Consider the following 18,184-nt stretch of genomic DNA (forward strand, 5'->3'; position numbering starts at 1 on the left):
CAGGGCAAACGGGACCGATCACCTGGCTTGCCACAATCCTGTGGACGCGCGCTTCAAGATCGCTGAGGGGTTGCAGCTGAGGCGGCCCTCCACCCGTCCGTTGCTGCTGAGGAATTTCTTCACCCAGAGAGTGGTGAACCTGTGGAATTCTCTACCACAGAAGGCAGTAGAGGTCAATTCATTAAATATATTCAAGAAGGAGTTGGATATATTTCTTAAGGCTAAAGGGATCAAGGGATATGGGGAGAATTTGGATGATCAGCCATGATCTCGTTGAATGGCGGAGCAAGCTCGAGGGGCCGAATGGCCTACTCCTGCTCCTATCTTCTATGTTTCTTCTATGTTTCTATGTTTCTATGTCTCCTGTTATGAGATAGCTTGGCCTGCAAGAAAAAGGAGGGCGACTGAGTAAATATGCAGCCATGGTCTTGCCTGATGTGCCTCCCATAGTTGAATAGCCTTTAATGTATGCAAGGTGTGGAATGTGCATGTGTGTTTCACGAGAGGGCCATAGGTCTTGGATGAGTGTTGGGCATTGGGGTTTTAAGACCCTCTGGCCATAGAGTGAGGTTGCGATGGAGGGATTGAATAAAAGCCACTCACCCTGACGACCCGAGTGAGGTGGTTGAACTTTTTGCGACATTGAGTATGGGTCCTGGGCACCATGCTCCTGGAGGAGACGTGCTGAGTCACCTCCCTCCACACTCTTCTGTAGTCGCGCGGCAAAAGCCTCCTGCCACTCTCAGCATAGAATATAGATCTTCTGCGCTCCACTGCGCCAAGCAGAGCCTTCAAGGCCTGCTCGCTGAAGCGCTGAGCTCGTTCTCTCACCCTCTCCATAGTTCTTGGCTGGAAAATGTAGTCACAGGTCTCTCCAGGTCGAGATTCAAGGCTGCAATGAGCAGGGTGTGGATGGAGAGCAAGATCGACCCTCCCCTTTAAGAACCGGCCGGCGCCAGTGTGACTGTGTTCCATCGCTAACTGACATCACCAGCGCTCTGAGGTAGCGCTTCGCTCCTCGGCCTTAGCGCCTTATGAGAGGTGTGTAGCGCCTGGTTTAGCACTCCAATCACCTCCAGAGGCGATAGAAGCCAAGTTTGCAGTCGGAAGCGATATTTAGCGCCAGGCGCTAAACTTTGCACCCGGCCGATAATCGCGCCCCAAACGGGGCGATACCAAATTTCTCCCCCCTTTTACTTAACAATTGTAAGCTGTTTAATCTAAAACATTACAGGACAAATTACTTTAGGGTGTATCCATGTTTAACAACTCAATCAGACTATCACTTCATTAAAGGTTACCTCAGTGGTCACTCGCCCCACTTCACAGAGACACTCTCCCCTGTCCACAGAGACACTCCCTCCTGTCCACAGAGACACTCTCCCCTGTCCACAGAGACACTCCCCCCTGTCCACAGAGACACTCTCCCCCTGTCCACAGAGACACTCTCCCCCTGTCCACAGAGACACTCCACCACCTGTCCACAGAGACACTCCCCTCCTGTCCACAGAGACACTCTCCCCCTGTCCACAGAGACACTCTCCCCTGTCCACAGAGACACTCTCCCCCTGTCCACAGAGACACTCTCCCCCCTGTCCACAGAGACACTCTCCCCCTGTCCACAGAGACACTCCCCCCTGTCCACAGAGACACCCTCCCCCTGTCAACAGAGACACTCTCCCTCTGTCCACAGAGACACTCTCCCCCTGTCCACAGAGACACTCCCCCCTGTCCACAGAGACACTCTCCCCCCTGTCCACAGAGACACTCTCCCCCTGTCCACAGAGACACCCTCCCCCTGTCCACAGAGACACTCTCCCCCTGTCCACAGAGACACTCTCCCCCTGTTCACAGAGACACTCCCCCCTGTCCACAGAGACACTCTCCCCCTGTCCACAGAGACACTCTCCCCCTGTCCACAGAGACACTCCCCCCTGTCCACAGAGACACTCTCCCCCTGTCCACAGAGACACTACCCCCCTGTCCACAGAGACACTCTCCCCCTGTCCACAGAGACACTCCCCCCCCTGTCCACAGAGACAATCTCCCCTGTCCACAGAGACACTCTCCTCTCTGTCCACAGAGACACTCTCCCCCTGTCCACAGAGACACTCTCCCCTGTCCACAGAGACGCTCCCCCCTGTCCACAGAGACACTCTCCCCCTGTCCACAGAGACACTCCGCCCCCTGTCCACAGAGACACTCTCCCCCTGTCCACAGAGACACTCTCCCCCTGTCCACAGAGACACTCCCCTGTCCACAGAGACACTCTCCCCCTGTCCACAGAGACACTCTCCCCCTGTCCACAGAGACACTCTCCCCCTGTCCACAGAGACACTCTCCCCCTGTGCACAGAGACAATCTCCCCTTGTCCACAGAGACACTCTCCCCCTGTCCACAGAGACACTCTCCCCTGTCCACAGAGACACTCTCCCCCTGTCCACAGAGACACTCTCCCCTGTCCACAGAGACACTCTCCCCACTGTCCACAGAGACACTCTCCCCCTGTCCACAGAGACACTCTCCCCCCTGTCCACAGAGACACTCCCCCCTGTCCACAGAGACACTCTCCCCCTGTCCACAGAGACACTCCCCCACTGTCCACAGAGACACTCTCCCCCTGTCCACAGAGACACTCTCCCCCCTGTCCACAGAGACACTCTCCCCCTGTCCACAGAGACACTCTCCCCCGGTCCACAGAGACACTCTCCCCCTGTCCACAGAGACACTGCCCCCTGTCCACAGAGACATTCTCCCCCCTGTCCACAGAGACACTCTCCCCCTGTCCACAGAGACACTCTCCCCTGTCCACAGAGACACTCTCCCCTGTCCACAGAGACAATCTCCTCTGTCCACAGAGACACTCTCCCCCCTGTCCACAGAGACACTCTCCCCCTGTCCACAGAGACACTCTCCCCTGTCCACAGAGACACTCCCCCCTGTCCACAGAGACACTCTTCCCTGTCCACAGAGACACTCTCCCCCTGTCCACAGAGACACTCCCCCCTGTCCAAAGAGACACTCTCCCCCTGTCCACAGAGACACTCTCCCCTGTCCACAGAGACACTCTCCCCTGTCCACAGAGACACTCTCCCCCCTGTCCACAGAGACACTCTCCCCCTGTCCACAGAGACACTCTCCCCCTGTCCACAGAGACACTCTCCCCCTGTCCACAGAGACACTCTCCCCCTGTCCACAGAGACACTCCCCCCTGTCCACAGAGACACTCTTCCCTGTCCACAGAGACACTCTCCCCCTGTCCACAGAGACACTCCCCCCTGTCCAAAGAGACACTCTCCCCCTGTCCACAGAGACACTCTCCCCCCTGTCCACAGAGACACTCTCCCCTGTCCACAGAGACACTCTCCCCCCTGTCCACAAAGACACTCTCCCCCCTGTCCACAGAGACACTCTCCCCCCTGTCCACAGAGACACTCCCCCCTGTCCACAGAGACACTCTCCCCCTGTCCACAGAGACACTCCCCCACTGTCCACAGAGACACTCTCCCCCTGTCCACAGAGACACTCTCCCCCCTGTCCACAGAGACACTCTCCCCCTGTCCACAGAGACACTCTCCCCCGGTCCACAGAGACACTCTCCCCCTGTCCACAGAGACACTGCCCCCTGTCCACAGAGACATTCTCCCCCCTGTCCACAGAGACACTCTCCCCCTGTCCACAGAGACACTCTCCCCTGTCCACAGAGACACTCTCCCCTGTCCACAGAGACAATCTCCTCTGTCCACAGAGACACTCTCCCCCCTGTCCACAGAGACACTCTCCCCCTGTCCACAGAGACACTCTCCCCTGTCCACAGAGACACTCCCCCCTGTCCACAGAGACACTCTTCCCTGTCCACAGAGACACTCTCCCCCTGTCCACAGAGACACTCCCCCCTGTCCAAAGAGACACTCTCCCCCTGTCCACAGAGACACTCTCCCCTGTCCACAGAGACACTCTCCCCTGTCCACAGAGACACTCTCCCCCCTGTCCACAGAGACACTCTCCCCCTGTCCACAGAGGCACTCTCCCCCTGTCCACAGAGACACTCTCCCCCTGTCCACAGAGACACTCTCCCCCTGTCCACAGAGACACTCCCCCCTGTCCACAGAGACACTCTTCCCTGTCCACAGAGACACTCTCCCCCTGTCCACAGAGACACTCCCCCCTGTCCAAAGAGACACTCTCCCCCTGTCCACAGAGACACTCTCCCCCCTGTCCACAGAGACACTCTCCCCTGTCCACAGAGACACTCTCCCCCCTGTCCACAAAGACACTCTCCCCCCTGTCCACAAAGACACTCTCCCCCCGTCCAGAGACACTCTCCCCCTGTCCACAGAGACACTCTCCCCCTGTCCACAGAGACACTCTCCCCCTGTCCACAGAGACACTCCGCCCCCCGTCCACAGAGACACTCTCCCCCTGTCCACAGAGACACTCTCCCCCTGTCCACAGAGACACTCTCCCCCTGTCCACAGAGACACTCTCCCCCCTGTCCACAGAGACACTCTCCCTCTGTCCACAGAGACACTCTCCCCCTGTCCACAGAGACACTCCCCCGCCTGTCCACAGAGACACTCTCCCCTGTCCACAGAGACACTCTCCCCCCTGTCCACAGAGACACTCTCCCCCTGTCCACAGAGACACTCTCCCCCTGTCCACAGAGACACTCTCCCCCCTGTCCAAAGAGACACTCTCCCCCTGTCCACAGAGACACTCCCCCCCTGTCCACAGAGACACTCTCCCCCTGTCCACAGAGACACTCTCCCCCTGTCCACAGAGACACTCCCCCACTGTCCACAGAGACACTCCCCCCCCCTGTCCACAGAGACTCTCCCTCCCTGTCCACAGAGACACTCTCCCCCTGTCCACAGAGACACTCTCCCCCTGTCCACAGAGACACTCTCCCCCCTGTCCACAGAGACACTCTCCCCCTGTCCACAGAGACACTCTCCCCCCTGTCCACAGAGACACTCTCCCCCTGTCCACAGAGACACTCTCCCCCTGTCCATAGAGACACTCCCCCCTGTCCACAGAGACACTCTCCCCCTGTCCACAGAGGCACTCTCCCCCTGTCCACAGAGACACTCTCCCCCTGTCCACAGAGACACTCTCCCCCTGTCCACAGGGACACTCTCCCCCTGTCCACAGAGACACTACCCCCTGTCCACAGAGACACTCTCCCCCTGTCCACAGAGACACTCTCCCCCTGTCCACAGAGACACTCTCCCCCTGTCCACAGAGACACTCTCCCCCTGTCCACAGAGACACTCTCCCCCGTGTCCACAGAGACACGCTCCCCCTGTCCACAGAGACACTCTCCCCCTGTCCACAGAGACACTCTCCCCCTGTCCACAGAGACACTCTCCCCCTGTCCACAGAGACACTCTCCCCCCTGTCCACAGAGACACTCTCCCCCCTGTCCACAGAGACACTCCCCCCTGTCCACAGAGACACTCCGCCTGTCCACAGAGACACTCCCCCTCTCCACAGAGACACTCTCCCCCTGTCCACAGAGACACTCCCCCCCGTCCACAGAGTCACTCTCCCCCCTGTCCACAGAGACACTCTCCCCTGTCCACAGAGACACTCTCCCCCTGTCCACAGAGACACTCTCCACTGTCCACAGAGACATTCCCCCTCCTGTCCACAGAGACACTCCCCCCTGTCCACAGAGACACTCCCCCTGTCCACAGAGACACTCTCCCCCTGTCCACAGAGACACTCTCCCCCTGTCCACAGAGACACTCCCCCCTGTCCACAGAGACACTCCCCCTCCTGTCCACAGAGACACCCTCCCCCTGTCCACAGAGACACTCTCCCCCTGTCCACAGAGACACTCTCCCCCTGTCCACAGAGACACTCCCCCCTGTCCACAGAGACACTCCCCCTCCTGTCCACAGAGACACCCTCCCCCTGTCCACAGAGACACTCTCCCTCTGTCCACAGAGACACTCTCCCCCTGTCCACAGAGACACTCCCCCCTGTCCACAGAGACACTCTCCCCCCTGTCCACAGAGACACTCTCCCCCTGTCCACAGAGACACTCCCCCCTGTCCACAGAGGCACTCTCCCCTGTCCACAGAGACACTCTCCCCCTGTCCACAGAGACACTCTCCCCCTGTCCACAGAGACACTCCCCCCTGTCCACAGAGACACTCTCCCCCTGTCCACAGAGACACTCCCCCCCTGTCCACAGAGACACTCTCCCCCTGTCCACAGAGACACTCAATACAATACAATACAATACAAATCGCTTTATTGGCATGATAAGGTACATCTTATGTTGCCAAAGCATCAAAATACATTTATGGTTGAACACATAAACGCGGTTCCATTCATACAGTGCATAAACAGGTATATCCCTGAGTTTATAAATATACATTCGCCTTGTTTATATATACTCTTGTCTTAGTTTACTGGTTGTCCCTCTGTTCATGGCAAGCTGTAACATAGTGTGCCGCCAGTGTTACACAGCTTCTCTCCTCCCCCAGTAGGAATGGGAGTTTTTGGTTGTCAGTCAGATTTCTGAATTCAGGGCATATTTGTGAGAATTTTTGGTACAAATTCTCTCTGATGCCCTGATATTTTCCACAGGCTGTGAGGAAGTGCATCTCTGTCTCAACTACTCCCTGACTGCAGTGAGAGCATATCCTGTCTTCTGTTGGCAGCCTGGTCTGCCTGTGTCTGCCTTTTTCGATCGCTAGGCTATGTTCGCTAAGTCTGTACCTTGTCAAGGTTCTTCTCAGTTTGTTATCCTTTACCATGGTCAGGTAATCAGCTATGTTGTATTGTCTGTTTAGGGCCAAGTAGCAATTGAGTTTGCTTTGCGTTTTTGTTGTTTCTGCCCAATATGACAGATATTTTTCCTTTTGCTTAGCGACGATTGTGTTGGGTCGAATTCTTTGTGTTACCCTGTCACTGTCCTGGGACTGGTTATTGTTAGTATTGTTATTAGTTACTTTATTGAGTCCCAGGACTAGTTGACTGAGGGTATTCTTCTTTATGGTCAGCTCTTGGCATTTCAGGGCGTCGTAGTGATAGCATTGGGGGTTGCTCATTTGTAGGTGATTCCAAAATTTGGTGGCTCTTTTTTGGATAGTGATTATTAATGGGTATTGGCCTAGTTCCGCCCTGCATGCGTTGTTTACTGTTTTCCTTTGAGTCCGGAGGATACTTTTACAGAATTCCGCATGTAGGATCTCAATTGGGTGTTTGTCCCATTTTGCAAAATCTTGTTGTGTTAGTGGTCCCCAGACTTCACTGCCATAGAGTGCAATTGGTTCAATTACTGATTTGAAAATTTTGAGCCAAATGCTAATTGGGATTTCTATTTGGATTGATTTTTTGATGGCATAGAAAGCCCTTCTTGCTTTCTCTTTCAGTTCATTCACAGCCAGTTTGAAGTTTCCCGTAGAACTGATTTTTAAGCCCAAGTATGTGTAGTGAGTGGTTTGTTCAATTTTGGTTGTTCCTACTGTGAAATTTATTGTGGGTCCATGTTGTTTGGATCTTTGCTGGAACACAAGGACTTTGGTTTTTTGGGGATTTATTGTCAGGGCCCAAGTCTGGCAGTACGACTCCAGCAGGTCCAGGTTCTGCTGTAGACCCTCCTTAGTTGGTGACAGCAGAACCAGGTCGTCGGCATAGAGGAGGAATTTAACCTTGGATTCATATAGGGTGAGGCCGGGTGCTGTAGATTGTTCAAGTAGTTTTGCCAATCCATTAATGTAAATATTAAAGAGTGTCGGTGAGATTGGCGAGCCCTGCGTCACCCCCCGCCCCTGTGGGAAGTATTTTGTTTGTTTGTCTCCAATTTTAACTGCACATTTATTGTTTGTATACATTGATTTAATTACATCATATGTTTTCCCTCCTACCCCGCTTTCGATAAGTTTCAGGAATAAACCGTCATGCCAGATGGAGTCGAAAGCCTTCTGGAAATCTACAAAGCATGCGTAGATTTTGCTTTTGCTATGGTGAACGTGTTTGTCAATTAGGGTCTGTAGGATGAAGATATGATCGGATGTTCGATAGTTTGGCAGGAATCCAATTTGGCTTTTACTCAAGACATTGTGCTCTTCAAGGAAGTTTATAAGTCTTTTGTTTATGATGCTACAGAATACCTTCCCCAGGTTACTGTTTACACAGATGCCTCGATAGTTGTTTGGGTCGATTTTGTCCCCACTTTTGTATATGGGTGTTATGAGTCCTTTGTTCCAGATGCCAGGGAAATAACCGACACTCAGAACCAAGTTGAAGAGTTTTAGGATAGCCAGTTTCAGTTTGTCGTCTGCGTGTTTAATCATCTCGTTTAGTATGCCGTCTGTCCCGCAAGCTTTTCCTGGTCGCAGGTCCTTGAGTTTTTCAAGAAGTTCTTTTTCTGTTATTATGGCGTCTAGCGGGTTTTGGTTATCTTTTATGGCCATTTCAAGCTTTTCCAGTTTTTTGCGTATTTGGTGTTGTTCTGGTCCGAGTGTGTTTTTCTGGTATAATTTTTCAAAGTGGTTTACCCATGTGTCCCCATTTTGAATGGACAAATCGTCGTGTTGTTTTTTGTGTAGTGTTTTCAAGTTGTCCCAGAAACAATTCGACTCAATGGATTCCTCCATGGAGCTGAGTGTATTCTTAATAAATTGCTCTTTTTTGGTCCTGAGTGTGTTTCTGTATTGTGTTAGCGTCTGACAATAAGTAAGGCGTAATTCCTCGTTTTCTGGATGTCTGTGTTTTTGGTTTAATAGTTTTCTAAGTTTTTTCCTCATGTTATGGCAATCATGGTCAAACCATTTTTCATAGTTTTTTGTTTTGGGTTTGTACTTGCGAGCTTTCAAGTTTGCATTTGTTGCCAAATTATCAAAAATATTGTTTAGTTTACTAACTGCCCGGTTTACGCCTTCTTTATTGTGAGTGTATATGTTATCCAGAAAGGTGTCTAAGAGAGCTTGAGTTGATGCATTACTAATTGTTTTCTGGTATTTTTCCGTGTCATTTTTGGCCCATCTGTACGATTTTTTGGTGTTGTACAGTTTACTGGGTTGTGTTTCTATGTTGTTTGTTTCTGTCTTTTTGAGAAACATAGTAATTTGGCTGTGATCTGACAGTGTTGTTTGTGGTTTGACTGTGAATGCTCTGAAAGAGGAAGAGTCCAAGTCTGTAATCATATAGTCTACTGTGCTGCAGCCAAGAGGTGAGCAGTAGGTCGATCTTCCTAGGAGGTCTCCTATGAACCTACCATTGACAATGTACAGACCCAGGTTTCGACAGAGCTGTAGTAGCTGTTTACCGTTGGTATTTGACTGCTTGTCGCAGTTATGCCTGTATGGAAGGGAAGGGATGTCAAAGTGGTTATTCCCGAATACGTAATTGTTTCCCTGATTATTGGTGAAGTCTGGTTCTTCGCCCATTCTTGAATTGAGGTCCCCACAGATCAACACGTTCCCCTGGGCCTGGTATTGGATAATTTCCCCCTCCATGTTGGAGAAGGTGTCCTCTTTGAAGTACGGGGAATCGATTGGAGGGATATAAAGTGCGCAAATGTAAACATCTTGGGTGTTTGAGATAATCTCCCTCTCAAGTTTGAGCCACATATGGCTTTCGCCCCTTTTTATAAATTTGATGTAATTCTTAAGTTCTGTTTTAAACCAGATCAGTATGCCTCCGGAGTCTCTGCCTTGGGTTACACTTGGTAATTTATTGGAGGGGACCACTAGCTCAGTGTACCCTTGGGGACAGCCGGTGTGTCCTTATCCTTTATACCAAGTTTCCTGTAAAATGATAATATCCAGATCTTTAGTTTCCTCTATGAACTCTGGGGTCCTACTCTTCACTTCTCGCACTGAAGAGCGTAGACCTTGGATATTCCAGGTCGAAATATATAAGGATTTCAAGTTAAGTTTTATCTTTTTCTATGATAGGTTAAAGAGTGGTACGTGTTTGTCGTGTCTAAGTGTGGGGAAAAAAAAGATCACCCCAGTTGTCTACAAAAGTTAATACAATCTCCCCCCTGTCCACAGAGACACTCTCCCCTGTCCACAGAGACACTCTCCCCTGTCCACAGAGACACTCTCCCCCTGTCCACAGAGACACTCTCCCCTGTCCACAGAGACACTCCCCACTGTCCACAGAGACACTCTCCCCCTGTCCACAGAGACACTCCACCCCCTGTTCACAGAGACACTCTACCCCTGTCCACAGAGACACTCTCCCCCTGTCCACAGAGACACTCCCCTGTCCACAGAGACACTCTCCCCCTGTCCACAGAGACACTATCCCCCTGTCCACAGAGACACTCTCCCCCTGTCCACAGAGACACTCACCCCCTGTCCACAGAGACAAACTCCCCTTGTCAACAGAGACACTCTCCCCCTGTCCACAGAGACACTCTCCCCTGTCCACAGAGACACACTCCCCCTGTCCACAGAGACACTCTCCCCTGTCCACAGAGACACTCTCCCCCCTGTCCACAGAGACACTCTCCCCCTGTCCACAGAGACACTCTCCCCCTGTCCACAGAGACACTCCCCCCGTCCACAGAGACACTCTCCCCCTGTCCACAGAGACAATCCCCCACTGTCCACAGAGACACTCCCCCACTGTCCACAGAGACATTTTCCCCTGTCCACAGAGACACTCTCCCCCCTCTCCACAGAGACACTCTCCCCCTGTCCACAGAGACACTCTCCCCCTGTCCACAGAGACACTCTCCCCCTGTCCACAGAGACACTCCCCCCTGTCCACAGAGACACTCTCCCCCGTGTCCACAGAGACACTCTCCCCCTGTCCACAGAGACACTCTCCCCCCTGTCCACAGAGACACTCTCCCCCTGTCCACAGAGACACTCGCCCCCTGTCCACAGAGACACTCTCCCCCCTGTCCACAGAGACACTCTCCCCCTGTCCACAGAGACACTCTCCCCCTGTCCACAGAGACACTCTCCCCCTGTCCACAGAGACACTCTCCCCCTGTCCACAGAGACACTCTCCCCCTGTCCACAGAGACACTCTCCCCCGTGTCCACAGAGACACGCTCCCCCTGTCCACAGAGACACTCTCCCCCTGTCCACAGAGACACTCTCCCCCTGTCCACAGAGACACTCTCCCCCTGTCCACAGAGACACTCTCCCCCCTGTCCACAGAGACACTCTCCCCCCTGTCCACAGAGACACTCCCCCCTGTCCACAGAGACAATCCCCCACTGTCCACAGAGACACTCCCCCACTGTCCACAGAGACATTTTCCCCTGTCCACAGAGACACTCTCCCCCCTCTCCACAGAGACACTCTCCCCCTGTCCACAGAGACACTCTCCCCCTGTCCACAGAGACACTCTCCCCCTGTCCACAGAGACACTCCCCCCTGTCCACAGAGACACTCTCCCCCGTGTCCACAGAGACACTCTCCCCCTGTCCACAGAGACACTCTCCCCCCTGTCCACAGAGACACTCTCCCCCTGTCCACAGAGACACTCGCCCCCTGTCCACAGAGACACTCTCCCCCCTGTCCACAGAGACACTCTCCCCCTGTCCACAGAGACACTCTCCCCCTGTCCACAGAGGCACTCTCCCCATGTCCACAGAGACACTCACCCCCCTGTCCACAGAGACTCTCCCCCTGTCCACAGAGACACTCGCCCCCTGTCCACAGAGACACTCTCCCCCCTGTCCACAGAGACACTCTCCCCCCTCTCCACAGAGACACTCTCCCCCTGTCCACAGAGACACTCTCCCCTGTCCACAGAGACACTCTCCCCCTGTCCACAGAGACACTCGCCCCCTGTCCACAGAGACACTCTCCCCCCTGTCCACAGAGACAGTCTCCCCCCTCTCCACAGAGACACTCTCCCCCTGTCCACAGAGACACTCTCCCCTGTCCACAGAGACACTATTCCCTGTCCACAGAGACACTCTTCCCTGTCCACAGAGACACTCTCCGCTGTCCACAGAGACACTCTCCCCCTGTCCACAGAGACACTCCCCCTGTCCACAGAGACACTCTCCCCCCTGTCCACAGAGACACTCTCCCCCTGTCCACAGAGACACTCTCCCCCTGTCCACAGAGACATACTCCCCCTGTCCACAGAGACAATCTCCCCCTGTCCACAGAGACATTCTGCCCTATCCACAGAGACACTCTCCCTCCTGTCCACAGACACACTCTCCCCCTGTCCACAGACACTCTCCCCCCTGTCCACAGAGACACTCTCCCCCTGTCCACAGAGACACTCTCCCCCTGTCCACAGAGACACTCTCCCCCCTGTCCACAGAGACATTCTCCCCCTGTCCACAGAGACACTCTCCCCCTGTCCACAGAGACACTCTCCCCCTGTCCACAGACACTCTCCCCCCTGTCCACAGAGACACTCGCCCCCTGTCCACAGAAACACTCTCCCCATGTCCACAGAGACACTCCCCCCTGTCCACAGAGACACTCTCCCCCTGTCCACAGAGACACTCTCCCCCTGTCCACAAAGACACTCTCCCCCTGTCCACAGAGACACGCCCCCTGTCCACAGAGACACTCTCCCCCCTGTCCACAGAGACACTCTCCCCCTCTCCACAGAGACACTCCCACTGTCCACAGAGACACTCTCCCCCTGTCCACAGAGACACTGTCCCCCCTGTCCACAGAGACACTCTCCCCCTGTCCACAGAGACACTCCCCCCTGTCCACAGACACTCTCCCCCTGTCCACAGAGACACTCTCCCCCTGTCCACAGAGACACTCCCACTGTCCACAGAGACACTCTCCCCCTGTCCACAGAGACACTCTCCCCGCTGTCCACAGAGACACTCTCCCCTGTCCACAGAGACACTCTCCCCCCTGTCCACAGAGACACTCTCCCCCGTGTCCACAGACACTCTCCCCCCGTCCAGAGACACTCTCCCCCTGTCCACAGAGACACTCTCCCCCTGTCCACAGAGACACTCCCCCTCCTGTCCACAGAGACACTCCCCCCTGTCCACAGAGACGCTCCCCCTGTCCACAGAGACACTCTCCCCCTGTCCACAGAGACATTCTCCCCCTGTCCACAGAGACACTCTCCCCCTGTCCACAGAGACACTCCCCCCTGTCCACAGAGACACTCTCCCCCTGTCCACAGAGACACTCTCCCCTGTCCACAGAGACACTCTCCCCCTGTCCACAGAGACACTCTCCCCTGTCCACAGAGACACTCTCCCCCCTGTCCATAGAGACACTCCCCCTCCTGTCCACAGAGACACTCCCCCCGTGTCCACAGAGACACTCTCCCCCGTCCACAGAGACACTCTCCCCCTGTCCACAGAGACACTCTCCCCTGTCCACAGAGACACTCCCCGCCCCCTGTCCACAGAGCCACTCTCCCCCCTGTCCACAGAGACATTCTCCCCCTGTCCACAGAGACACTCTCCCCCTGTCCACAGACACTCTCCCCCCTGTCCACAGAGACACTCTCCCCCTGTCCACAGAAACACTCTCCCCATGTCCACAGAGACACTCCCCCCTGTCCACAGAGACACTCTCCCCCTGTCCACAGAGACACTCTCCCCCTGTCCACAGAGACACTCTCCCCCCTGTCCACAGAGACACACTCCCCCTCTCCACAGAGACACTCCCACTGTCCACAGAGACACTCTCCCCCCTGTCCACAGAGACACTCTCCCCCTGTCCACAGAGACACTCCCCACTGTCCACAGACACGCTCCCCCCTGTCCACAGAGACACTCTCCCCCTGTCTACAGAGACACTCCCACTGTCCACAGAGACACTCTCCCCCTGTCCACAGAGACACTCTCCCCGCTGTCCACAGAGACACTCTCCCCTGTCCACAGAGACACTCTCCCCCCTGTCCACAGAGACACTCTCCCCCGTGTCCACAGAGACACTCACCCCCCGTCCAGAGACACTCTCCCCCTGTCCACAGAGACATTCTCCCCCTGTCCACAGAGACGCTCTCCCCCTGTCCACAGAGACACTCTCCCCCTGTCCACAGAGACACTCCCCCACTGTCCACAGAGACACCCTCCCCCCTGTCCACATGGACTCTCCCTCCCTGTCCACAGAGACACTCTCCCCCTGTCCACAGAGACACTCTCCCCCTGTCCACAGAGACACTCTCCCCCCTGTCCACAGAGACACTCTCCCCCTGTCCACAGAGACACTCTCCCCCCTGTCCACAGAGACACTCTCCCCCTGTCCACAGAGACACTCTCCCCCTGTCCACAGAGACACTCCCCCCTGTCAACAGGGACACTCACCCCCTGTCCACAGACACTCTCCCCCTGTCCACAGAGACACTCTCCCCCTGTCCACAGAGACACTCTCCCCCTGTCCACAGAGACACTGCCCCCTGTCCACAGAGACACTCTCCCCCTGTCCTCAGAGACACTCTCCCCCTGTCCACAGAGACACTCTCCCCCTGTCCTCAGAGACACTCCCCCCTGTCCACAGAGACACTCTCCCCACTGTCCACAGAGACACTCTCCCCCTGTCCACAGAGACACTCTCCCCCTGTCCACAGAGACACTCTCCCCCCTGTCCACAGAGACACTCTCCCCCTGTCCACAGAGACACTCTCCCCCTGCCCACAGAGACACTCTCCCCCTGTCCACAGAGACACTCTCCCCTGTCCACAGAGACACTCTCCCCCCTGTCCATAGAGACACTCCCCCTCCTGTCCACAGAGACACTCCCCCCGTGTCCACAGAGACACTCTCCCCCGTCCACAGAGACACTCTCCCCCTATCCACAGAGACACTCTCCCCTGTCCACAGAGACACTCCCCGCCCCCTGTCCACAGAGCCACTCTCCCCCCTGTCCACAGAGACACTCTCCCCCCTGTCCACAGAGACACTCTCCCCCTGTCCACAGAGACACTCTCCCCTGTCCACAGAGACACTCTCCCCCCTGTCCATAGAGACACTCCCCCTCCTGTCCACAGAGACACTCCCCCCGTGTCCACAGAGACACTCTCCCCCGTCCACAGAGACACTCTCCCCCTGTCCACAGAGACACTCTCCCCTGTCCACAGAGACACTCCCCGCCCCCTGTCCACAGAGCCACACTCCTCCCTGTCCACAGAGACACTCTCCCCCCTGTCCACAGAGACACTCTCCCCCTGTCCACAGAGACACTCTCCCCCTGTCCACAAAGACACTCTCCCCCCTGTCCACAGAGACACTCTCTCCCCTGTCCAGAGACACTCCGCCCCCCGTCCACAGAGACACTCTCCCCCTGTCCACAGAGACACTCTCCCCCTGTCCACAGAGACACTCTCCCCCCTGTCCACAGAGACACTCTCCCCCTGTCCACAGAGACACTCTCCCCCTGTCCACAGAGACACTCTCCCCCTGTCCACAGAGACACTCTCCCCCTGTCAACAGACACACACTCCCCTGTCCACAGAGACACTCCCCCCTGTCCACAGAGACACTCTCCCCCCTGTCCACAGAGACACTCTCCCGCCTGTCCACAGAGACACTCTCCCCCCTGTCCAGAGAGACACTCTCTCCCCTGCCCACAGAGACACTCCGCCCCCCGTCCACAGAGACACTCTCCCCTGTCCACAGAGACACTCTCCCCCTGTCCACAGAGACGCTCTCCCCCCTGTCCACAGAGACACTCTCCCCCTGTCCACAGAGACAATCTCCCCCTGTCCACAGAGACACTCTCCCCCTGTCCACAGAGACACTCTCCCCCTGTGCACATAGACACTCTCCCCTGTCCACAGAGACACTCCCCCACTGTCCACAGAGACACTCTCCCCATGTCCACAGAGACACTCTTCCCTGTCCACAGAGACACTCTCCCCCTGTCCACAGAGACACTCTCCCCCTGTCCACAGAGACACTCTTCCCTGTCCACAGAGACACTCTCCCCTGTCCACAGAGACACTCTCCCCCTGTCCACAGAGAGACTCTCCCCCTGTCCACAGAGACACTCTCCCCCTGTCCACAGAGACACTCTCCCCTGTCCACAGAGACACTATTCCCTGTCCACAGAGACACTCTTCCCTGTCCACAGAGACACTCTCCGCTGTCCACAGAGACACTCTCCCCCTGTCCACAGAGACACTCCCCCTGTCCACAGAGACACTCTCCCCCCTGTCCACAGAGACACTCTCCCCCTGTCCACAGAGACACTCTCCCCCTGTCCACAGAGACATACTCCCCCTGTCCACAGAGACATTCTGCCCTATCCACAGAGACACTCTCCCTCCTGTCCACAGACACACTCTCCCCCTGTCCACAGACACTCTCCCCCCTGTCCACAGAGACACTCTCCCCCTGTCCACAGAGACACTCTCCCCCTGTCCACAGAGACACTCTCCCCCCTGTCCACAGAGACATTCTCCCCCTGTCCACAGAGACACTCTCCCCCTGTCCACAGAGACACTCTCCCCCTGTCCACAGACACTCTCCCCCCTGTCCACAGAGACACTCGCCCCCTGTCCACAGAAACACTCTCCCCATGTCCACAGAGACACTCCCCCCTGTCCACAGAGACACTCTCCCCCTGTCCACAGAGACACTCTCCCCCTGTCCACAAAGACACTCTCCCCCTGTCCACAGAGACACGCCCCCTGTCCACAGAGACACTCTCCCCCCTGTCCACAGAGACACTCTCCCCCTCTCCACAGAGACACTCCCACTGTCCACAGAGACACTCTCCCCCTGTCCACAGAGACACTCTCCCCCCTGTCCACAGAGACACTCTCCCCCTGTCCACAGAGACACTCCCCCCTGTCCGCAGACACTCTCCCCCTGTCCACAGAGACACTCTCCCCCTGTCCACAGAGACACTCCCACTGTCCACAGAGACACTCTCCCCCTGTCCACAGAGACACTCTCCCCGCTGTCCACAGAGACACTCTCCCCTGTCCACAGAAACACTCTCCCCCCTGTCCACAGAGACACTCTCCCCCGTGTCCACAGACACTCTCCCCCCGTCCAGAGACACTCTCCCCCTGTCCACAGAGACACTCTCCCCCTGTCCACAGAGACACTCCCCCTCCTGTCCACAGAGACGCTCCCCCTGTCCACAGAGACACTCTCCCCCTGTCCACAGAGACATTCTCCCCCTGTCCACAGAGACACTCTCCCCCTGTCCACAGAGACACTCCCCCCTGTCCACAGAGACACTCTCCCCCTGTCCACAGAGACACTCTCCCCTGTCCACAGAGACACTCTCCCCCTGTCCACAGAGACACTCTCCCCTGTCCACAGAGACACTCTCCCCCCTGTCCATAGAGACACTCCCCCTCCTGTCCACAGAGACACTCCCCCCGTGTCCACAGAGACACTCTCCCCCGTCCACAGAGACACTCTCCCCCTGTCCACAGAGACACTCTCCCCTGTCCACAGAGACACTCTCCCCCTGTCCACAGACACTCTCCCCCCTGTCCACAGAGACACTCTCCCCCTGTCCACAGAAACACTCTCCCCATGTCCACAGAGACACTCCCCCCTGTCCACAGAGACACTCTCCCCCTGTCCACAGAGACACTCTCCCCCTGTCCACAGAGACACTCTCCCCCCTGTCCACAGAGACACTCTCCCCCTCTCCACAGAGACACTCCCACTGTCCACAGAGACACTCTCCCCCTGTCCACAGAGACACTCTCCCCCCTGTCCACAGAGACACTCTCCCCCTGTCCACAGAGACACTCCCCACTGTCCACAGACACACTCCCCCCTGTCCACAGAGACACTCTCCCCCTGTCTACAGAGACACTCCCACTGTCCACAGAGACACTCTCCCCCTGTCCACAGAGACACTCTCCCCGCTGTCCACAGAGACACTCTCCCCCCTGTCCACAGAGACACTCTCCCCCGTGTCCACAGAGACACTCACCCCCCGTCCAGAGACACTCTCCCCCTGTCCACAGAGACACTCTCCCCCTGTCCACAGAGACACTCTCCCCCTGGCCACAGAGACACTCCGCCCCCCGTCCACAGAGACACTCTCCCCCTGTCCACAGAGACATTCTCCCCCTGTCCACAGAGACGCTCTCCCCCTGTCCACAGAGACACTCTCCCCCTGTCCACAGAGACACTCCCCCACTGTCCACAGAGACACCCTCCCCCCTGTCCACAGAGACTCTCCCTCCCTGTCCACAGAGACACTCTCCCCCTGTCCACAGAGACACTCTCCCCCTGTCCACAGAGACACTCTCCCCCCTGTCCACAGAGACACTCTCCCCCTGTCCA

This window comes from Somniosus microcephalus, chromosome 33 (genome assembly GCF_052327205.1).
Source record: "Somniosus microcephalus isolate GS21.2 chromosome 33, FLI_Smic_1.0, whole genome shotgun sequence".
NCBI lineage: Eukaryota > Metazoa > Chordata > Chondrichthyes > Squaliformes > Somniosidae > Somniosus > Somniosus microcephalus.